General features: G+C 38.4%; 1 pseudogene; it reads left to right on the top strand.

The window, feature by feature from the left end:
• LOC149187355 (uncharacterized) overlaps nucleotides 1–25,200 on the top strand; it is a 196,206-nt pseudogene that overhangs the window by 41,963 nt on the left and 129,043 nt on the right.

Genomic DNA, 25,200 nt, shown 5'->3' with positions numbered 1-25,200 from the left:
TCATTTCTTGAGTATTCTCTACGAGCCTCAACGTCTCTAATTTAATCATATCTTCTCTTGCAATTTCTTTGATTCCCCATGATAATTCAATCTATATAGATTTTTTAAATCAATACCAAAAAAGTCATGTACAAAATCCAACCTAAAAATTCACTTTGAAAATCCAACCAAAAAAATTTACTATCTAAAAAATAGATTCAAAGAAGTTTGCTATTCAAAAGTTTCACATGAGGAATGTGAGTGAGAAAATGACTTTTCGACCAAGTTTATTTATAGCTTTTGGTCGGAACAATTACATCAAGGGGTCGCATCGTTTCGATTCGATGACCAATGGAAAAAATGGATAGCTTTTACAGCCGAAATTTTAGATTTTCGGTCGAAAACCTTTTTCGGTAAAATTTGACATTTGTTCGCAAAAAAAAAGAAAAAAATCGGTTGAAAACATTTACTTTTTCAGCTAAAAAGAAAATCATCCGAAAACCTACAACTCTGCAACAACTTAGCTCTATTCACCTTTCTCTAATTTGATAATGGTTAAACTCCATCAAATATTGTGAATTTACTTTCGGAACCAACACCAACGTTTGCAGAATTAAATCTACTTTCACTAGATATAAATTTTATGGAATTTCATAGATATTTGATAATTGTAACTCATTTTCTAGCAAAATGTGTGCAAAATTTTTCTGAAGGTCATTATGATTCAATGAAATCAAAATTCGGTATCTTCTAAAATGCACTGTGAAAACATATGGAAAATTCATGGTGTACTACACCCTCTTTAATGGGTAGTTTTTATTTTTTTTAGTTTTTAACTAATATGATGAGAAACATGGTGTTTTGTTAAACGTCTTCAAAATATGTAGTTTTTTCATATTGGTTCAATTCAAAAAATTCCAGTAATTATGATATGCATCTGTTGGTTTCGTAAATGTAGCCATACCGAAGTAGAGTCTGTTTAGATTGTTGTAGCACATTTTTTTTTCAAAAATTCAAGGTTAACAAAGAATACGTTGGAGCCAAAATAGATGGTTTTTAAGAATCCCTTGATTTTTAAAGAACACACTCAAACAATTGCTAAGTTGAAATATCAAATGTAAAATTTTGTTATAAAAAATCAATAGAAAGTTAATAAAATTTATGAAATGTTTTTTTTTAGTGTAAAATGAAATTATAAATAGAAAAATTACTTTTTCTTACCAAAAGTTGAAAGAACTTCTAAAAATGATATTTGTTTCTCAAAAAAGGGCCAAAAGTGTAACCCAACTTCACATTTTCACCCCACAACATGAGTATGTGGTTTAGGTTAGTGAGGATCATTCAAAGACTGAGGAATGTTAGGAATAATACCATATAATGTTCCCAATTGAGAATAAATCAAATCAAGGTGTTGTGCATGGAAGATAGCCTACTTCTTGGTTGAAACCACTACCATAATGACATTATTAATTGTTTGTGGTGAAGAAAATGGTAAATCATTCATGTAATAAGTGATGTAGAATCTTGGTTCAAATGTTACTCTATTGTCTTCTCTTGTTATAGAAATAATCAAATATATGAGTGGTAGTATACTGCTAGATTGTGGATAATATATATGTTCCAATCTCTTGATGAATAGGTAACTATAAATAAATTGAAAACATTATAGTCAAATAATGAAAATCAAAATTTGATGAATGGCCAAGTTCAATGTACCATTTGGTGGCATCATTCGTCAAAGAACTCTAGAAAATCCATTGTTGAATGTTATCACCTACTACAGAGTTGGATGAACAGCACAAATCATAAGTGGTGATATTAATTTGAGGTTTTATGCAAAATTTCCATCAAACCTTCATATATCATAGGGTAAACCGATTGGAATATCCCACCATATTGCTTCATTTCAAGTGAGGTCATTGTTAGTTTTACCAAATATCATAAGTTTTGGATATTTAATGCATTTTCCTTTAGAAATTTCATATGGGAAGTAAGGAGGAGTGAGGGAAGATATTAGAGGAGACACCTTAAGGGCTAAAGTTTTTATAGATAAGATTAGGAAGATCCATATACAAGTACAAGTGACACTGCAAAAGTCATAGGAGAAATATAATGTTAGGAATGATCAACATAGAATAGAGAAATCATTTAAGGTGGGAGATTGGGGATGGATACATTTAAACAAGGAGAGGCTATAGGGGCATGGTAATAAAATTAAGGCTTTGAGGTATGGTCCCTCCGAGATACTGGAAAATATGGGTCATAATGCTTATCGGCTCATTTTACTTGTAACACCCTCCTCCGACATCTACCCAAGCAACTGTCTAGTCAGGGTAAACATGCGACGAGAGGCCATTATTATATGATTTGGCCTCCTAATTCATGTTAAGAAAGTGGAACTGATGGAAACACACCATATAGAGATTCAACATTAGCCTCAGGACCCCTGGGAACCATGGCAACACTTCAGGCAGCTTGCTGTTGGGTCACACTGAGCTTTTGGATAGCGTAACTGTTATAGACATTTTTGTGCCTCACGACATGGAGCATGAAATGTCAATAATTACAGGGGTCCTCAGTCCCTAAACATGTTGTTCTTACCCCTAAAAGAACAAGGTCATCAAACAACAGCACTTCCAATCAGTTCTCCACCTGAAAACACTTCAAAACAGGCTAATTTTGGATCATGTCAGCTGCTCCATTGAGCATCTGCGCTGGAATGCAACTGCTCCTCCTTGTACCTGCGCTAGAAGTCAAATCTAATGAAGGCTACCTGCGCTGGGCGAGATTGGCCAAGTGGCACAGTCATTCTGCAAGGTGTCAACTGCCCAGGAAGCTTCCAAACTAACACTTGGTTCATGAGATTCGCCCTGTAATGAGTAAGAGGTACTTGATCACCATGTGTAAGCAAGGATCTCCAAGTGGACTCAAGAACTGAAGATTAACTGAAGAGGGAGAGGACACTAGTCAGCTCTATGCCAGCCTCAAGCTGACTCATCCTCTCTTCTTCTCTCCTATATATAGAGCTCTTCTATGAGGTCTAAGGAGGCTGGAATTTTGTGTAAAGCAAGGAGGTGCTGTTGGTTTACAGTTAGAGCTATTGGGTGATTGTTTTACTAGAGGTGAAGAGGAGAGTTCTTGCTGCTGGGGAGGTGCTGCTGGATTGGAGCCATCAATGGTTGTAACCTTCTCAGAACCCTGTTACTTCTATCAATAAAGTTTTGCATGTTCTCCTATATACTTGTATTGCATTGATGTATTGTATTTACTTGTATATTTGATTCACTCTAATCCATGCATCAGTTATGAGTACATGTATCTTGTAGTTTCCTCTCTTGTTTTGTGCAGGATCTGTGTGTAGCTGGACTGGCAAAGAGAGCAAGGAGCTGGGAACAAGAGACAAAGAGAGAGGATAAGGATCGACTAAGCGAAAGACACCAGGTTGGTTAATCTTTTCTTCCTTCTCTCTGTACTTTCATAAAGGAAAATATCAAAGCTTTACTTTCAGTTGTTGCTAAAGACTGTCACCTTTAGAGTAGGGATAGGGTCATCCGAGTCGGATACTTTTCCCCACAACAAACTGGCGACTCCACTGGGGAGCCTAGTATCTTTTTGGTGTTTGTAGTATCTTTGCTATTCATTTCTTGAAGAAAAGAGTACCAAATCGAAAAGCTTTTGACTATATCAAAAGCGAAGTAGAGGGACTGCTACTCTCGCTCATTTGCTGAGCAAATTCAAGATTTGAAGAGCTTATCTACAAAAGACTCTTTACTCTTTGTGATAGCTTTTCATCCTCTTGATCATCCCTTAGCCTGTACTTGACCTATAGCTTTTTATTTCAGCAAAAACAGTGCATTTTTGAGCTTTTTATGACCCGGAATTCCTTGTAAATGCAACTCTCGTGTCTCAGTGCAGGCTGTCCACAGGCAATCTGCATTACAGCGCAGGTACTCCCTTCGGGAACTGCGCTGAGAGTCAATTTGACAGACCAGAGCCTGCACTGATCCAGTTAGACTATGTCTTCCTGAGGTTTCCCACTGTGTCTTAGCCCTGTTTTCACTGTGGTTTTGCTGCTGATTGCTTGTCATTGTACTTGCTGTAAACCAACTTTCCTTGACATTATTCTGCCTCAGTTGTGTGATGAAACTGTGAATGTTCTTTTAGTATTTCTTGTTTCAGTTACAGTTTCCCTTTGTGAAAAGCGAACCAGTATAGCTGTGGCCTCTTAGATCCTGAACTGTAAAAGTGTCTTTGTGATCTTAAGAGCTAGTTTTATTACTGTTCATGGCTGTTTGAGCTTGTTTGTTTTTCATTTTATGGTTTGGATCTATACATTTCCTGTGTTTAAACAAGTCGATCATAAGGTGTCTTTTTTATTTTGGACAAGCTTGTTTATTTCTACTTGAAATTAGATTCAAAATTATACAACAGTTTCCTTTCTGTCTTACATCAACATTAAGGATAACAAAAAGAAATACATGCATTGTGCATTTTGCATTTGACTGTGTGTTTGACGATTTAGGAAAATGTGCGTTTTAGTGTGTGTTCTATGATCTGTGGAAAAAGTTGTGTCTTTCTTTTCCCTCAGTAGATTAAGGTTTTCAGAGTTGAAAGATTGAAAAGATTTGCTTCTCATCTTAGATTGCATTTAGGAAGTTGTATATATACATCTCGTGGCGACCCTGAAAGACAAACTGTTAAGCAAGATCAACATTAAAATAAACCCAATTTACATAACAACGCTTTGTAACATAACGCAAACATCTAGAGGTCTAGGTAGAGACGTGTTCCGGCGTCGTTAAACATAGTGACTGTCGATCTCTACGAAGGTGGGTGATTCCTCCTGAGAGTCGGTGGCACTAACACGGACTTGTGCTCCCGCATACCATCGCGTATATTGGGAGACCCCTATAGGCTTTTATCCTTTATCCTTAGGAAACCGTGTCGGCCGCCCTACTGATCGCGATGCAGTGAACACAGCATTCACGAAGATCGACCACCCGTACCGTAAAACGTATTCTGTGGTTTCGCGAAAGGTTTGGCACACCCTCTGCCTAGATCTCCAGAGCAGTTTCTTTTGGCCTTTTTCAAACTCTATAACTGAAAAAGTCCAACCGAGCATTTGTCACTTCGGGCTCGTTAATACATCGAAGGCGACTAGAGTCATCTTTAGCTTTTTCTCGACTCTTAAAACATGAAAAAGCAAGTTTGTGTCTAAAAGCGTCGTTAATAAAATTTATTTTAAGCGGAACATAATCACCTGTTATTCCCACGTTGATCTTTCAGTTGAAAAGTATGGAGCCCACCAACCAAGGAAGTAACCTTGGCGGAAGTCCAAACCCCTTCTCCTCTTGGGGAGATGTTGGTGCGCCTCATATGGCTACATTGTCACTTCCAGGGTTGACAATCGGCCTCCCTGTATGGCTCTTTTCAACTAATGTAGTCCAGATCGCCACTAATCCTGAGCAGTCGAATCAACAGTCAGAACAATCTAGAACTACCCACCAGCCCTCCACTTCTTATGATACTTCCTCTGATCCTTCATCTTCGCAAGGTAGAGCTGGAAAAAGTCAGCCTCCCAAGGAGAAGAAGGAAAAGAAGAAGAGAGAAAAGAAGCAGAAGGAGCCTCTGGCGAAGGCGACTGGGGGCAAGCAGAAGAAAGCTGACAAAAACCCACACACTGCACCGACCGGGCCTAAATCGCCATGTGTCATTTGCAAAGGGATCCACTTCCATCGTGATTGTCCTTGTATTCCCCGGATACTAAGGGACTGGTCCCCAAGGTTGCACAATCCGGTAGCATCAACCTCTGGTGGTCATGTTGATTGCAATCCGTCAACTAACGAGAGTGAAGGACGAAGAAGGGGACCAAGATCACCCTGTCTATTGTGTGAAGGCAATCATGCCATCCACAAATGTCCATTCTTAGATGAGGCAAAGAGAGTTTTGGAAGATCGCCCGGTTTCACCGTTGCAACTTCCTCCTGGATACCGAAAACTCGCGCCTAATCCCTCGATAGTTGAAAATCCAGTTGACCCGCTCAAGTGGTCAGCTGAAGTGTCGTTCATTGAGAATGAACCTACTGAATCCAGACTAGACGAAAGTCTAAAGGTCGAAACGGCAGTTGGCCCGGTTCTTCCTTCAGAGGTTCTATCGTCCAATGACTCCGTCATTGAAGACCAGTCTTCAAATGACACCGTCGCCGAAGAGTCATCTTCATTCGACACCCTCACTGAAGAGAATAAGGATGACACCATCCAGGTTCCTTTCATCAGCACCGACTCCGATGAGCATCAGGGCAATGCGCCCATTCCTTTATCGCAGGAAGGAACATCATCAGAGTCATATCCGGCCGTATATTCGGTCCCACCACCGAGCAACCTGGTTGTATCCTTTGATTGGAATCAACTAGGCAGACCCCGGTTACCAGCCAGTACACCATTCAGAATCATTGTCCAGATCTATAGAATGATTATGGCTGGTACTATCATTGATGAAGGGGCGTCTGTGAGTATCCTTTCCTCTGTTGCTTGGAAAGCACTGGGTTCCCCAGCGCTTTTACCTGAGTTGAGAAATCTCTCAGGTTTTGATAAAGGAACCAGTCGACCATTAGGAATCCTCCCCAATGTACCTGTTACATTGAAAGGGAAGACCGTTAATATGAATGTGTTGGTCGTCCAGGGACCCTTGGATTATAACCTACTCCTTGGACGTGACTATATTTATTGCATGGGAGCGATAGTCTCCTCACTCTTTAGAGTAATGTGTTTTCCACACGAAGGAAGGGTGGTCAAGCTCGTAGACCAACTTTCGTTTCCGGGATCTCGCATCGCAAATAGTCAAATACCATTCCTAAATGGTCTGTTCACTCAAGATTCGCCTCCGCCCCCAGTCCTCCTTCCTGATGAGTGCGAGTGATTCGAAAAGAAAGACTGGAACCCAGGGGGCATGCACCCTGGTCTGCTTCGGGCAGAAGAAACCCCGGGTATAAGGAAGAATTTCCGCAGAGAATATGACTAGTCCGTACCCCGTCCGTGGAAGGAAGTGGGGTTGTTCTGGAATAGTGTTCTTTTGTTAAAATTATGTGTTTGGCAAAAGAGTCATTCACCTTTGTCTAAAAAAGTGGGCAATGCCCAAGTAGGAATTCCCTTATTGCAACGAATAGTAACCATCTTTGAATTCAAGCCTCGCCCATTAAAACATATGTTTTGAAGGATAAGCAGGGGCAGCCTACAAAGTAGGGGACTATATTGTTGTGACAGAGGGTAACCATCTTTGGACAACCCAATGATAGACACCGCCGAAGAAAGAGATTGATTTGCAGCAGCGAATAGAACCCTCTTCGGATAATAAGAAAGAGGCAAGCCTCCCTCAATAATACCAATGTTTTGTCTTTGAGTAATGTTCTTCTATTGTCACAAATAGTTGTTTGTTAAAAGTGGGCCGACGGGAAGCCTGAGTACTGCGTAAGACCCCTTAAAATAATGAGAAGACAAGTATCGTTAACATTAGATTAGCAAGATGACAAATAACCGTGAACACCCAAAGAAAAGCAGAGGTAGGGGAGAGGAGGGGCAGCCTCGAAATTCTATCCTATACCTGGGGGCATGCAAACTTTTGGAATGCAAGCAAGGGACGACTATTTATTTTTTAAATTTTTAGGTCCTCCCTTTAAACCTGTAGGTCTAACCCTTTAAACTCATAGGATTAGCCGTTTCCGACCTTGCATGAAGAAAGCCTGTGGGGCAAAGGTAAAATTTGCCAAAATTGGAGCATAGCTTTGTGAGATAAAGCTCCTTAAAAAATAGTTATCTCATAGGAGGCGTTCTTATTATGACTGGTATATCGAGCAGTTTTAGCATATAGTTCATGCTCGTTAAAAAATAAACGCAAAATTCGAGCAGTTTTATGACTGAATTTATGCTCGTTAAAAACTAGAAAAGTGTGAGCAAAAGTTTCCCCCAGAGTTCAAGCTCATGGAAAAAATGAACCTATCCCGGTAAATAACCTTTTGAGATTGTAAATTCATCAGCCATAAGAACCTTGATCGTGTTTTCATCCATCACCTCCACTGTTCATTTGGCCGATCATTCACTTCCATTTGTGTGTTTACCTCTTTTGAGAAACAGCTGCGAAGAGTGATTTCACCTAGCCATCCTTGTGACACTGCCGTGATCGGAAAATTCCAACCTGTACCTGGAATCTGCTGCTATCCCTGTTTATCACTCGTTCCTCAAAAGACGAGTCTTCTTTGAGCTCTTTTCACTGACTCGTAAAATATGAAAAGTTTGCCGAGTTTTGGCCTTCCAGCTCGTTAAATGACCGGAACGCTATCCCTCCTCTAAATTTTAATCTTTTTGGACCTGAGGGATTATTGCACAAAAGGATCGAGCGCTTGTCTTGTTCGGCTCGTTAAAAGTACCGAACAGCCATCCCTTCTGTATTGTTTTATACTTTTTCGGACTTAAGGGATTAGCTGACGAAAAAGAAATTATGGAGTTAACTTTCTGTACCTTTTTAGACTCTCTAAAAATGAAAAGGACCGAGTTTTCCTTGTCGTTAGACTCGTTAAAATGATTAAATAGCGACAAACTTGTCTTTAGACGAGAACGAGTTTCCCTATCGCTAGGCTCGTTAAATCATAGCGATGGGCTTGCCCGAAGGGCAGGTTATAGAACAAGCATATGTTATCCTCCTCAAAGCTTGACAAAAATAAAGAGGTACTGGTCAGAAATGACTGGGGAAAAATTGGGAGAACATCAAAGTTTAATGGTAGCAAGTCACTCTTGAACATGACACTTTTCCTCCGTACCACATCGGGTTGGGTTGTTTCATTCACTGGTCTCATCACCATGGTCTTCGCCAAACCATCCACATTTGGGGTAATGCTACCGATCCATCGCATCAGTGTCGTTATATGTTCAAGAGGGGTCATTCTGAAAGTGTCAACCGTGTCCCATCCACTGCCATACATTATCCTTCATCCATTCATGATCGCCACCCTGAATCATATATCACAGTTTGTTTTCACCTCCACTAAAATCATTAGCTCCGTTCCGTGTCATTGATGTGGGATTCATTAAGGCCCTCCTTTGACGGATCGCTTCTTGTCGACTTCAGCTCATTATCCAAGAAGTTGATCTAGGAACAACCCCATCAGTACTTTGAAGCTTGCATGCCTCAATGGCAAGTTTCTCACTTCCGGCGACAGGTATACATCAATGACCTTCGACCAGAAGATTTTGCGTGGCGTTCGACGCCAAGTCCTTTATTCACGCCACGTGAATTGTACTGCAGTACCTTGAGGGTCATTATCATTATCGGTGATTTCTCTCGCGCTTGTTAACGGTTTTCATCATTGACCGGTAATCAAGCGATGTCTTTCCATGTTCGACTTCAGCGAAATTCTCACATGGATCGACTTGTACTTAGAGTGAAGATCGAACGAGTTTGAAGACCCCGGATCTAGTTTCATCCATTCGGGCTGCGACATATATTCAGGAAATATAAAAGCATTTTCCATGTACATCATTGCAGCAGATGATCATCCTATTCAAAGGATGATAATTTCAGCAGAAAATTATCAGTCTACCTTCAGACGATCGTCTGTCATATGTACCAAAATGTATTTATAAAAGCTGAGCATGGGAATGCCCGCCTCAGCTAGATCATGAAAACAGAATGAAAAATAATGTATTGTATTGTATTGTATTACAGGGCGCCTCCTTAGCACTGGAATGAACTTCGGACCCTCTAGATAAAGCATCTCACCCGATAAACGGCCTCATACTTTAGGGGGCAACTGTTATAGACATTTTTGTGCCTCGCGACATGGAGCATGAAATGTCAATAATTACAGGGGTCCTCAGTCCCTAAACATGTTGTTCTTACCCCTAAAAGAACAAGGTCATCAAACAACAGCACTTCCAATCAGTTCTCCACCTGAAAACACTTCAAAACAGGCTAATTTTGGATCATGTCAGCTGCTCCACTGAGCATCTGCGCTGGAATGCAACTGCTCCTCCTTGTACCTGCGCTGGAAGTCAAATCTAATGAAGGCTACCTGCGCTGGGCGAGATTGGCCAAGTGGCACAGTCATTCTGCAAGGTGTCAACTGCCCAGGAAGCTTCCAAACTGACACTTGGTTCATGAGATTCGCCCTGTAATGAGTAAGAGGTACTTGATCACCATGTGTAAGCAAGGATCTCCAAGTGGACTCAAGAACTGAAGATTAACTGAAGAGGGAGAGGACACTAGTCAGCTCTATGCCAGCCTCAAGCTGACTCATAGAGTATCCGACTCGGATGACCCTATCCCTACTCTAAAGGTGACAGTCTTTAGCAACAACTGAAAGTAAAGCTTTGATATTTTCCTTTATGAAAGTACAGAGAGAAGGAAGAAAAGATTAACCAACCTGGTGTCTTTCGCTTAGTCGATCCTTATCCTCTCTCTTTGTCTCTTGTTCCCAGCTCCTTGCTCTCTTTGCCGGTCCAGCTACACACAGATCCTGCACAAAACAAGAGAGGAAACTACAAGATACATGTACTCATAACTGATGCATGGATTAGAGTGAATCAAATATACAAGTAAATACAATACATCAATGCAATACAAGTATATAGGAGAACATGCAAAACTTTATTGATAGAAGTAACAGGGTTCTGAGAAGGTTACAACCATTGATGGCTCCAATCCAGCAGCACCTCCCCAGCGGAGTCGCCAGTTTGTTGTGGGGAAAAGTATCCGACTCGGATGACCCTATCCCTACTGACTGATGGAATTGAACATCCTATTTATTATTTAAGTAAAAACTTAAATGACACAGAAAGTAAATATTCCTATGTTGAAAAACTAGCGCTTGCTGCTGTTCAAGCGATTCAAAGGTTTCGACATTATGTCCTCTTTAGGAAAACTACCATTCTGTCAGATTGCAACCCCATGACGTATATACTGTCGCGACAGTTGCTTGGGGGCAAATATTCAAAATGGATAGCCATCCTTCAAGAGTTTGATTTGGATTTTGTAAAATCCAAATCGAAGAAAGCTCTAGTTTTCGCGGAATTATTATGTGATCTCCCATCGTTGTCCAACGATGAAACATCAGAAGAGTCAATCGTGGATGAACATTTGTTTCTGATATCAGTAAGCGATGAGTGGTATGGAGACATCATTGTTTATCTCCAAACCCAAAAATTTAGGCCTAATACCTCGGAACGGAAGCGTATACGATACCAATCTAAAGACTACATGATCGTCGGTGATACACTCTACCGTCGTGGTGTCGATACGGTTCTGAGGAGGTGCCTTACCCATGAGGAGGCTGGAATTTTGTGTAAAGCAAGGAGGTGCTGTTGGTTTACAGTTAGAGCTATTGGGTGATTGTTTTACTAGAGGTGAAGAGGAGAGTTCTTGCTGCTGGGGAGGTGCTGCTGGATTGGAGCCATCAATGGTTGTAACCTTCTCAGAACCCTGTTACTTCTATCAATAAAGTTTTGCATGTTCTCCTATATACTTGTATTGCATTGATGTATTGTATTTACTTGTATATTTGATTCACTCTAATCCATGCATCAGTTATGAGTACATGTATCTTGTAGTTTCCTCTCTTGTTTTGTGCAGGATCTGTGTGTAGCTGGACCGGCAAAGAGAGCAAGGAGCTGGGAACAAGAGACAAAGAGAGAGGATAAGGATCGACTAAGCGAAAGACACCAGGTTGGTTAATCTTTTCTTCCTTCTCTCTGTACTTTCATAAAGGAAAATATCAAAGCTTTACTTTCAGTTGTTGCTAAAGACTGTCACCTTTAGAGTAGGGATAGGGTCATCCGAGTCGGATACTTTTCCCCACAATAGTAACCCCTAGTTTCTCTCATGTTATAGGCATGACAACGTCCAAGGACCTCCAATTTCTCTTATAGGCTTGCCTCCCAGTGTCCAGAGACTCTTTTTGTCAGTGTTGTGCCAGCATCCCCAAGATTTGAGCCACGCTTTTAGGCCCATAGCCCAGGTCACTGCACAGAATTGAATCATCTCTTCAAAACAATAAAATAATATGTAAATGATAGTACTAAAGAAAATATTTGTTTAATACCTTGACTGGATGTCTACTAGCCATGATAGGCATTTTGTGAAATATATCATGAATATGTAGAGTACAGGTATAAAGAATAGTTCTGAGCATAAGGGTATCATATTTAGTTGAGGATCACTAAGGACCATTGCTGCCTCAACAAATCAACTTCCATTCCATCCATCAAGTCATAGATACATTGATCATTCAATTACAAGTAACAATATGGTGAAATCCATACATAGCTATTGTCATAAAACACATACATAACCAACATATTATCAATAGAAATACTCATGAAAGTGCAACCATATAGAGCACATACAATCCATCAAAATGCTCATAGAAATACAAGGATAAATAGCCTTTCATTAATGATGAAAAATCCAAATCCGGGACGGGACTTCCACGTTCCACCCGATCATAGAATTCCAAGGATTCTAGAGGCAATCCACCTCAACCCATCAAATATTGATTCCACCTCATGGTCTGACATCACAAAACCATCATCAGAGTGGTCTCTATCCAAGCCTTCTAGGGCTCCAGAGATTTTTTCCAACGAAGGCTTCTAGGACTAGTAACTCAACCCCCAACTTATACAGGGTTTCCAGAGCGTTTTTCCAACTAGGGCTTCCAGGACTAGTAACTCAACCCACCAAGAGATTCCAGAGTGTTTTTCCAACCAAGGCATCTAGGACTAGTAACTCAACCCAAGCTATTACAGGGCTTCTAAAGCGTTTGTCCAGTCAACGCTTTCAAGACTAGTAACTCAACCCAACCTAATGAAACATGAGAACAAACCAAAAGAAACAATGGAAATAAACCCACAATCACCATGGTTATCCAAGAAATGGCAAGGCTAGGTATTCCACTATCAATCCCAACCATCATCTATTCCAATGACAGATCACAACTAATAATCCACATACATGCATGCCAAAACTAGTGAAGGAAACATACATGCAACTCGGTACCTACAAGAATGATGTAATTTTTTATCTCGATGCCCTCCTGCACTTTCTTATGATTCATTTTCCTTCTTGCTCCAAGAAAATTGTAAGTCTCCAAGAGTATGAGAGATAGAGAATAATGAGAGAGAGCTCCAACACTAAACTAACAAAAGGTTACAAACTGATCCTCATAAACCTTTTTATTAATGAGGCCTCTATTTTCTTCATTTTCCATTATTTTCCTTCATTTTCCTCCTCACATGCGCAACCCTTGAATTTTCTCCTCCTTTTTCTCCTAGTTTCCATTATTTTCATAAATAAATGTGCCAAAAATGTCATTTTTCCTTTCCAAATCCTTATCCATTTCCTTTTCCAATTTCCTTAGCCATAAACAATCACAAGTGATCCCCATCACTAGGATTTTGCCCAACTTTCAGCTTGGAATAAGTGTCCCATCAACCATGGTTATTATTTTTCCTTTATTTACTTTTATTACATGGAATTTTCGCCATGGTTGTTACAGAACCCTCCCCATTGGGGGAACGTTGTCCTCGGTGTTCAACAACACCTATAACCACAAGCTTGTTGCAAGAAAAATATAATGCCAATGGATCTTTATAACTTAGCTTGATGCAGTATTTACAATGATAAACTTACTGAGAAGAAAACTAACATGAAACATAACAAGCATAACATCATAATGACTTGACACCCATACTACTTAATGGATCTTTATAACATAACTCATGGAAGTATTTACATCCAATTACATATGTACAAATATAAAAATCACCGAAACATGAAACATAACATATACCAAATCATATAACAAAATCACACCGAAACACCAAGCCAAAATTCCTTTGCCTCCACTGGAAAACAAGGAATGATACATAGCCCACATTTGATCCTCCACCTCCCTTGTAGCTTAATTGGGCCCAAAGTGATTCCACTGCACTTTAACTTTCTCAATATCTTGGTTCTAGAGCACGATCACCTTTTTTTGCAATATGCACTGAGGCTTTGGCTGGAATTCCCCATCTGGTTCCACCTAACATATTTAACATGCTTCTTAAGCAACAATAACTGGAAAACATCATGGACTTTCATTGTCGAAGGCAGTGCAATTCTATAGGATACTGACCCAATCCTATCAACAATGTTGAAGGGGCCACAAAATTGTGGTGCCAGGTTGGTACATGATCGAACCCGCAAGGAGATATTCTTCAGTTTGATGTGAAAGTACGCTTGTTTCGCAACCTGGAACTCCTTGAATAACCTGTTCTAATATTCATAACTATTCTTCCTATCCTGTGTTTCCTTTAGATTTTTATTGATCACCTGCATTTCCTATACCATGTCTTCCAACATATTTGGTCCAATCAGCACCTTGTTAACTGGATCACTCCAACTGATAGTAGTATTTCAACTCCGCCCATACAATGCCTCAAAAGAAATCATCCTCAATGACTCCTGAAACCCATTGTTTTATGCGAACTCTTCCAATGTAAGATACTCTTACCACTTTCGCTGGTGATGAATCACATACATCCTCAACATGTCCTCCAATATCCTATTGACCCTCTATGTTTATCCATCTGTATGCAAATGATAAGATGTACCAAAGGCCAACTCTATGCCCAAACCTACAAATAACTCCTTTGAAAACTTGTAAGTTAACTTCGCACCCCTCTCTGACATGATATTCTTTGGAACACCATGCAATCTGACCACATATCTAATGAATATATGTGCCCCATCACTAGATGAGAATGTAGACTTCAATGGAATGAAATTTTCAACCTTTGTAGACCCGTCCACAACAACCATGATCGAATCATGTTCTCTAACTGTCCTCGGTAATCCTATTATTAAGTACATGGAAATGACTTCCCATTTCCATTCTAGAATCGCAGTCAGATGTAGAATTCCACCTCAATGTTTACATTCTCCCTTCACACAATGACAATAAAAAACATCTAGCCACAAACTCTGCTACATCCCTCTTTAGATTCAGCCAATAATAAAACTTATTCATTATTGTCAGGGTCTTATAATAACCTGGGTGACTTGAATATGGTTTCTCATGAAACTTCCTCAAGATTACCTTCTTGAGATCACTTCTATCTAACACATATATCATGTCTCTGAATCTAACCAATCCATATGCTATAAAGAAATAATCTACATCATGTGCACCTGCACATGTACCATGACCTGTACCTATACTTGTACCTGTACCATCACCTGTACATGTACATGTACTATCACATGTCCCTGTGCATGTACTATCACATGTACCTATACCTATACCTATACATGTACTTTGCTACAACCTATGCACAATTTTCATATACCTGACATCCTACTGACCTGCCTAAAAGATCCTATCCTATAAGTTTGTCTCATAGGAGCTCATAATTGCTAAGTATTTTACCTATATCAGCCTTCTTAGAGCATCTTCCACTCTGTTCTCTTTACCTTTGATATATCAGATCTCAAAATCAAACTCACTAATCATATCCAATCAACGAGCTTACCTACCATTCAGTTTCAGTTAGATAAACAGATATCACAAACCACTGTGATCACTCATCAATGTGAACCTCTTGCCCAAACGATAGTGTCTCCACATATTCAATGCATGTATAATCATTGCCAACTCAAGATCATGTGTGGGGTATCTCTACTCTTACGCGTTTAGGTTTTGTGACTCATAACATACCAGCTGTCTATCCTGCATAAGAACTCCACCAAGTCCTCTATTGCAAGCATATGTGCATACCACAAACTCTTTGTCCGGATCTATAATATTTAACACTGGTGCATGTCTCAACAACTACTTGAGCTACTCAAAAATAGCCTCACACTGCTCTGTCCATTTGAAATTCTTACCTTTCATCTCCAATTATGTAATATGATAAGAAATCTGAGAGAATTTCCCGATGAACCTCTCGTAATAGATTGCCAACCCCATGAAGGATCTCACCTCATCCACATTATTAGGAGCTACACACTCCATGATGGACCATATCTTTTCTAGATCTACTGCAATTCCCTCCTTGGAGACAACATGCCCCAAGTAATCTACCTTAGTCTAAAAGAAACTACACTTACTGAGTTTAGCACATAACTGATGCTCTCTCAAAAACCTCAACACTGTTCGACATGCTCTTCCTCATTTTTAGAATATACCAATATGTCATCAATGAACACAATAACAAACTTATCCAAGTACAGACGTAACAAACTATTCATCAAATACATAGATGTAGCTGGATCATTGTTAAGCCAAATGGAACTACAATAAACTCATATTGGCCATACCTGGTTCGGAAGGTTGTCTTGTAAATGTCCTCCTCTTTGATGCATACCTGATGATATCCCAATCTCAAGTTGATCTTAGAGAACACTGATGCTCCTTTTAACTGATCAAACAAGTCATCAATCCTCAGTAATGGATACATGTTCTTGATGCTTAGTTTGTTCAACTGCCTGTACTCAACGCATAATCTGAGAGTTCCATGTTTCTTCTTCACAAACAATATCGGTGCACCCCATGGTGATACAATTGACCTAATGTATCCCTTGTCCAACATTTCCTTCAACTATAACTTCAACTCTACCAACTCAGGTGTGCTCATCTTGTAAGGTGCTTTTGACGCTAAAGCTGCCCCTGGTACTAACTCAATAGAAAATTCTACCTCCATGTGAGGTGGAAAATTTGAAATATCCTCAATAAATACATCCTTGAACTGTTGTAGAACTGGGTACCTACTCAAAACATTTGTACTCTCAACATCCTTACCTTTATCACTATAAATGTGCACGGCAAATAACTTACACCCTTTTTTTCGATTGTGCTTTGCTTGCATAGTTGTCACCATCCTAACTGACGTAGCTTTCTTCTTACCCTGTAATATTCTTGGTTCCTCATTGTCATCAACACACTCAATGGCTTTCTCATGACATTCTACCTTGGTTCTATGAAGATACAACCAATCCATGCCCAACAACATAATTTATTAACCCAACAATAGTACATTCAAATGTGTTGTGGGAGGAATATCGTTCAAATTAAATGCACAAGGTCTTACCCAATGATGGACTCGCTTCTTCATACTTGTAGCCAACTACACTAAACAAGACTGTGCATGCAATTCCTTACTCAAACCACACTTATCTACCAAGTCAGGACTAACATATTTATAATTAGATATAGGGTCAATAAAAATATAAATAACTTGATCACAAATGTTATCGTCCATCTCAATGATACATGCTTGATGGTCTTCCTGCTTGTTATCCAATGCTGCATAAATATGACGAACACTCTGACCAATATCCCCAATAATTTTTGCCTCCTACACATTGTATATATGAGGCCTACCACCCTAATTCTATGGAAAATCACTCCTGCGATGATTTTTTCCACAAGTGCAACACTCGATAGGCTTCCATCTCCTGTCCTTATTCTGCTCTTCAGATCAATGTCCCTGTCCTTTATCTTATGCATTGAACCTCTTAGGTGGTGCAACATTCTGCTTGTTATCTAGACCCTGCGGTCTTTCTCGTTTCTTGTCCCATTTTCCTTTGTTCTTGGCATTACCTTTACAATCCAGCTTAGTCTTAGATCTACGATTTGATTGTTCATATCAATGTTTTAGCTTTTGAATAGCCTCCTCCAATTATTTAGGCTAATCAAACTCAATCCTATCTTTGAATGCAACCGGTAATCCACTAATGAATCTCTAAATTGTAGCCTTCTCCTCCTTGAGGTAAGGCACATACCTCAGTAGCTCCAAGGACCTGCTAATGTACTCATAATATGTCATAGATCCAATATTTAGCTCATGGAATTCTTTTTCCCTGTCATCAAAGTATATCTCCGATAGATACTTATTCTTGAATAGCCGCTCAAATTCACTCCAAGTCAAGTCTTCCTCATTTACAGCACTAAAATTCTTCACATCTTCCCGCCAAATTTATGCTTTACCTTTGAGATTGAATGTAGCTACTCAAGCTTTCATGTTCTCTAAATAGTCATGCAACTTGAAGAAATTATTCATGCCTAGTAACGATGCCTCTGCATCCTGTAATTTCTTTACCTCTCCATCAAAGGCAGGTGGCTTCTCTTTTTTAAACTAATATGGAAAATACCCCTTACCACTCCTCCTGTAGGGATCATAATGATTTCAATCATCATGCCTGTCAGAGCCAGAACTAGAATGGTACCTCTGTCTATCCCTTCTCCTATCCGAAGTGTCCAACAATCTTCCATCTCTGACTATGTCATCACTATATGACCTGTGAATGCCCCATTCGTTCTATCCTCCTACTCATGGATGATCTGAAGTGGTCCCTGTTGTTGAAAATATGAAAAGCTCTGAAGTATCACTTCATTTACCTTTGCTAGCTTTTTATGTGCCTCATGATTCTTTCATTATCTTCCTTACAACTCCTTATTTCTTCCTTTAAGTTTCTCAATGTAACTACCAAATCAAAAGAGTTCCCAACACCATACTTCTCTTCTGATTGATAGGGAGAGTCTTTGTAGTCAACCATCTTGCTAGCCATTTGATATTTCTTCTTGCAAGGTATATCATGTTAGCTAAACCAGATCACAATAAACCAACGTACCTTAGAATATCTCGGGTGGGATACCTTGTCTACAAGATCAACAAATCAACGTGATACATGTATAACATAATCATGACAACAAATAGAAACATAAAATCTAAGCATATAACCATGCAACTGCCATTCTAGCTAGGGTCCACTCGTCACTGCATGACACTTAATGGCAACCCACACCATGACCTCATGCATGACAACAACCACTACATCACAGTACATTTGACCACATGCAACCATGAGTATGTGTGATCCAGGTAAGTTCCCTCTGCGGACAGAGACAACCCCTCTAGCCCTAGAGTGGGTCTAGTCACAGCAAGAGAAAGACAATAGCTAATTCCTTAAATACTTATCGTTGAAGACGCCTACCTTATACCGATGTTCGATGAAGTCTTCGTCACATCACTTCAGATATCGCTTTCTTCTCCTTAATGAATGATTCACCTGAAACAACATATGAAAATAACAAAACACATAATAGAGCATAACAATGAACTATGTACTTATAGAGTCAAGGAACCATAAGCTATCAACATACATTTCATACATGATATAGGAAATAACCATTGATTGTATTAATATAAACAACAGTAAATCTTACAACCATGCCTTGACGTGGCAAGCTTCCTTGAAGGGTCCAATCAGTATGTCTCCATAAGCATTCACTCTCAAAGGTCTCCCACAAAGACTGATGACTCTCTCTCACCCAAAAGCATAAGTATGAAACCAAGGTAATCACAACAAGGCTTCCTTCTTACAAAACCATTTCATACTATCAATCCACAACATGAAAGGCTATTCTCATACCTCACAAGCTATTGCTAGGCTATCAGCAATCCAAACTGTAAGCCATCAATCCAACAAACCAAGAACTAGCTAACTAAGAACTACCCAGAACTAGCTGATCATAGCCATGGAGGATTCTTTTATAAGAGGAGGAGCCTCCACAAATTAGGGGAGAGGAAGCTTATCTTCATATGAGGTTACTCAAAAGGTGTAACCAACATCTCAAATGAGGAGAGGAGAACTTCTTTGACCCAACAACCAGCTCCAGAACCACCTAGAAATATTTTGTTTGAACTAATTCGCCACATCTGGGTCGTTGCGGGTGAAACACTGAGACTCAGAGATGGTCACAGTCAAACACTGAGACTCATAGATGACTTCGTGAGGTGTTAGTTCATTATGGGCTATTGTCGCAGGCGGGATACTAATGACCTGAGACGATTTTGAAACATGGGTAAAAAGGGGTCAACTTCAAGGTTAATGAGCTTAGGCAATCTTCTTGTAATATGGAAGGTTTCGACACATATTTTGGTATATGACAAAGAGCATATGTCATTCAGGGACCAACTCTATCCAAGATCAGGGGATGTAGGACCGGTGACAAAATACTATGTAACAGTATGCATAATAAATACATAACCACACATATCATGACCTTATGCATGATGACCTAAACTATACCAATGTACATAGACAATTCACAACCAAAATGTAGAAAATACACCAGCCTACATGCAGATAGCACTCAAGCATAAATATGGACCACACACACATAGAAACATATAATCAAGCATAAACGAACAACACTTGTAACAACATGTAAGCATGTGTGCAAGAAGATAACCAATCATATAAGAATGATACATGTGACTGAACATACAAGAATGTAACCAAGCATACCAAATGATACTTGTAAGAAACATATAACGACATATAGCTAGTCATACACAACAACAATGCATCCCATAGTAAAACACACCAACTCTAGATAATGACATCTGTACAACAATGATCCACATCATGCAAATGTAACAGACACATGGAATGCAAGTGTGAGATACACTCATGCAACTGACATGCATGCATGACCAACACATAGCCCATCCAGTCTGAGGGGTGAACCATGCTCTAATACCACTATGTAACACCCTCCTCCCACATATATCGAAGAAACCATTCAACTAAGGTAAACATGTGACGAGAAGTCACTATAATATCATTAAACCTCCTAAGTCACGTTAAGGAAGTGGAACTAATGGAAACACACTATATAGACATCCAACATTAGCTTTAGGACCCCTGGGAACCATACCAACACTTCAGGCAGTTTACCCTTGGGTCCCACTGAGCTTTTGGGGAAAACCCCTAGTTGCTATCATGCTATAAGCATGACAACATCCAAGGACCTCCAGTCGCTCTCACAGGCTTTCCTGCTAGGGTCCAGCAACTCTTTTTGTTAGCGTTGTGCTAGGGTTCCCAGGATTTGAGCACTTTTTCAAGCCCAAAGCCCATGTCACTGCCCATAATTGAATCATCTCTCCAGAATAGTAAAATAACATGGAAATGACAGTACTAATGAAAATACTTGTTTAAGACCTTGCATAGACCACTTCTAGCCATGATAGGAATTTCATTAAACATATCATGAATATGTAAGCTATAAGTATAAAGAACAATTATGAGCATAGTGGTCTCATACTTAGTTGAGGATATCTAAGGACCATTTATACCTCAACACATCAATTTCCATTCCATCCATTAGGTCATAGATACATTGATCATTTAGTTACAAGTAAAAACATGGTGAAATCCATACATAGTTGTTGTCATAAAAGACATACATAACCAACATAATAGCAACAGAAATAAACATGAAAGTACAACCATATAGACCACATATAATCCATAAAAATTCTAATAGAAATACAAGGCAAAATAACCTTTCATTAATGATGCAAAATCCAAACCCATGATGGGACTTCCACGTTCCACCTTACTATAGAATGACTGAGCCAAATCTCACTTTAGCCATTCACCTTTGTGCCATATTCCAAGCACGAATGTGGTATCCCATAGAACACATCAATAAAAAACCATTTAGGGCTTCCAGAGGCCATTCACCACAACCCATTAAACAATTCTTCCACCTCAGCATTGGATATCATAAAACCATCATCAGATTGGTCTCTATCCAAGCCTTTCAGGGCTCCAGAGTGTTTTTCCAACCAAGGCTTCCAGGACTAGTAACTCAACCCACATCTTATACAGGGTTTCTAGAGTGTTTGTCCAACGAGGGCTTCCAAGACTAGTAACTCAACCCACCAAGGGCTTCCAGAGGGTTTGTGCAACCAAGGCTTCTAGGACTAGTAACTCAACCCAAGCTGTTATAGGGCTTCCATAGCATTTGTCCAACCAAGGATTCCAAGACTAGTAACTAAATCCAAGCTAAGGAAACATGAGAACCAAACAAAACAAAATAATAGAAATAAACCCGAAATCAACATGGTATCCAGGAAATGGTAAGAATAGGCAATCCACTATCAATCCCGACCATGCTCCATGCCAATGACAGATCACAACCAATAATCCACATGCATATGCCATGCATTTTCTAAAAATAATGAAGGCAACATACATGTAACTTGGTACCTGCAAGAAAATTTGATGTAGTTCCTAATCCCAATGCCCTCTTGCCCTTTCTTGTGCTTCCTTTGCCTTCTTTCTCCAAAAATCCAAGTATGTCGCACCCTCCAAGAGTGCTCCAAGAAAACTCTAAGTATCCAAGAGTATGAGAGAGAGAGAGAGAGAGAGAATAATGAGAGAGATATTTAACATTGAATTGACAAAAGGTTACTAACTAATCCTTAGAAGCCTTTTTATGAATAAGGCCTCTATTTTCTTCATTTTCCATTATTTTCCTTCATTTTACTCACTTCAACATGTGACCTTTCACTTCATTTTTCTCCTAATTTCTATTATTTTCATAAATAAATGGGAAAAAAATTTCATTTTGCCTTTCCAAACCCTTAGCCATTTCCTTTGCCAATTTCCTTAGTCATAAACAATCACAAGTGATCCCCATCACTAGGATTTTTCCCAACATTCAGCTTGGAATAAGTTTCCCATCAACCGTCGTTATTATTTTGCCTTTATTTACTTTTATTACATGGAATTTTCATGAGGATTGTTACATTACCACCATACATGCACATTTACTCAGTTATGAATGTAGAGAATATGAAACTCTATGAGCCTTCCATGTTAGATCATGAAGAGGAACATGTCCCACATTTTGTGGAGGATTTGGCACCAAATGTTGAGGCAGAGTTGATAGAAGATACAATTTTGTAGAAGAGGTCTAGAACTACAAGACAAGGGTCATATGACCTTTAGAAAATTTCATTGAAAGGACAACTTCTAGGAAAATTTGAATGGCACACTCGAGAGAAGGTGGAGGAAAATTTTCTTCACCTCATTTAGTAAAAGCTTTTGGATATTGAAATTCTCCCAAAATTGGGAGGTGTGATCTAGATTAGATCATTATATTTTTTCCCATTTGTCTCGATGCTTTCAAAGTGTAAAAAGTGGAGGAATCATCTCATGGCATGATTTTTACCAAAGAGGCCCTGTTTGGAAAAACAAGGTATCAAATCTTTCAGGAATGTTTTAAGGCATCAAATGATATTTTTTGGGGGTAAAAATTGTTTGATTTAGTGTCACACATTTTTTTCCTATTCTACGCACAAAGGCCTTTCCAATGACGCAAGAATCACGTTAGTATGAGTCTAAATGTGAAAGTTATGTCACTCTAAAGTTGACCTTCCTATTTTCACCACCATAATTAGAGAGGATGCTATGTCAGCCCCAATTATTCATGAAAAAATGGCTAGCCACATGATTATCATGAAAGAAACTCCATAATATTCTATATTGTAACTTTGGTTAAGAGTTGACGTAGTCAAACCTAACCCCTAGTAGGCTACCAGGTTATGTTATATCTAGGCTACTAGGAGGAAAAGGGATTTCATTCTTTTGAGTGCATTTATTCCCTAGTTGACCAAAAATAACCAAGAGGAATAGGAGATAGAGCAAATAGAGAGGATTTCTGCACTATAGTAGCTCATGGGCCACAATTCATACTTCTTTGTACTTGCAACCATATTTCTATTCAGAGAAAGAGATTAGAGCAACCTCACCTTCCAGCTATTTTTTTCTCTTGAAATGGTTTCCCATGTCATATCCTGTGTTAAATATGTTCGTGAGCTTTCATTTTGTCATTCTCTATTTTTTTCATAATTTTAATTTGCATTGATACACTATTAACATTAATCTACATATTTTTAAATCTAAAGAGATTATAACTGTAATGATGTATATTTTGGAATTTTAAAGTATAATTTTATCAAGTATATTGTGACAAAGTGTCCATTGGAATATTCATGACAGTTTAGGGATCATTTTTTAGTATAAAAACTTAAAGAATCCCTCTAAATACATTCCTTCATCATTTAACGTTAAGTTAAGATCAATTATAGCTTGTATAATAGCTCCATGTATCTTAATCATTTAGAAATTTATCTCCTTACTTGGCCTCTTGGGAAAAAATTATATAAGCACTCAGTTTTAATATTTAATACAAAAAAAACACAAAATAAGTCCTAGATATACACGTCTCTAACCAAAAGTGAGTGAATCAGTCTCTTAAGTGAGCGTGGTCAAAGGTGACCATTATAGCACTTTCTTGGATTAAGGAATTTACCATTAAATACGAGTTGGGGAATTAAATGACCATCTTTCTCTCTCTGAAAACTATGAATAAGTCAATATATAGTATCAAGTAAATATTTGACTACCTTATTCCTCAAAGTTATTAAAACATCACTTCATAATCAATATGAATCTATTCAAACGTTATAAAATAAAAAATAAAACTAGAAAATGAATTCACTAATATTGATATTTATAAGCTGACATTTTTTCCTCTTAAAAGAAAGTTATTTATTAAAATTTTAAAATTAAATATTAATTAAAATTGGGGAAATTCTTATCTAAATAGTCATTAAATATAACACAACAAAATTCTGACATTAACAAATTAAAATAATAACCTAAATTCATCGTAATTTTGGAGTTATCAATGGTCAAGAGAAATTAAGTCTCTTGAGTGACAATATTTTTTAAAATAAAAAGAGATAATCTCATTAGCACTTAATATACCCTAAATTAAAATAAATTTAAACTAATTTATCAAATTCAATATTTATATAATAATCATAAACTAAATAATATGAATTTTAATAACTAAAACTTTATATAAAAGCATGAAAGTACTTTAAAAATAGATTAATAAGTTTTTTTTCACGAGGGTACAAAATAACAATATTCATTTTAATAAACTAGCATTTTAATATGAAATAATATAAATTTCTTAAAATGTTTGACAAAAGTACATTATTTTATTATTAGTTATTTATTCTAGCATTTCCCTTTTTATAATTATTATTATTTATTCATACTACCATCCCTATAAAACATAGACGAAGCCCACTCTGATATTAGATTCATTTATGTGTATAACTTAAAAAAATCTTAGAACGCACATGGAGTATTTAGAACGATTTTTCGGCTATTGTTAAAACAATGGAATAGAAGGAAATATTTTAATTATAAAATCATCTTAGTGCCAGAGATATTGATGATGGAGGTAGGAGTTTGACAAACAGTAAAATAATTTTACATTTGTAAATTTTTATGTTATCTAGGGGTTGTTGAAATGGATTCTCT

Source organism: Pinus tabuliformis, chromosome 3_1, assembly GCF_031772625.1.
Source record: "Pinus tabuliformis cultivar Carrire ecotype Pingquan chromosome 3_1, CPIR1, whole genome shotgun sequence".
Lineage (NCBI taxonomy): Eukaryota > Viridiplantae > Streptophyta > Pinopsida > Pinales > Pinaceae > Pinus > Pinus tabuliformis.
This window is presented reverse-complemented; position numbering and strand designations above follow the sequence as displayed.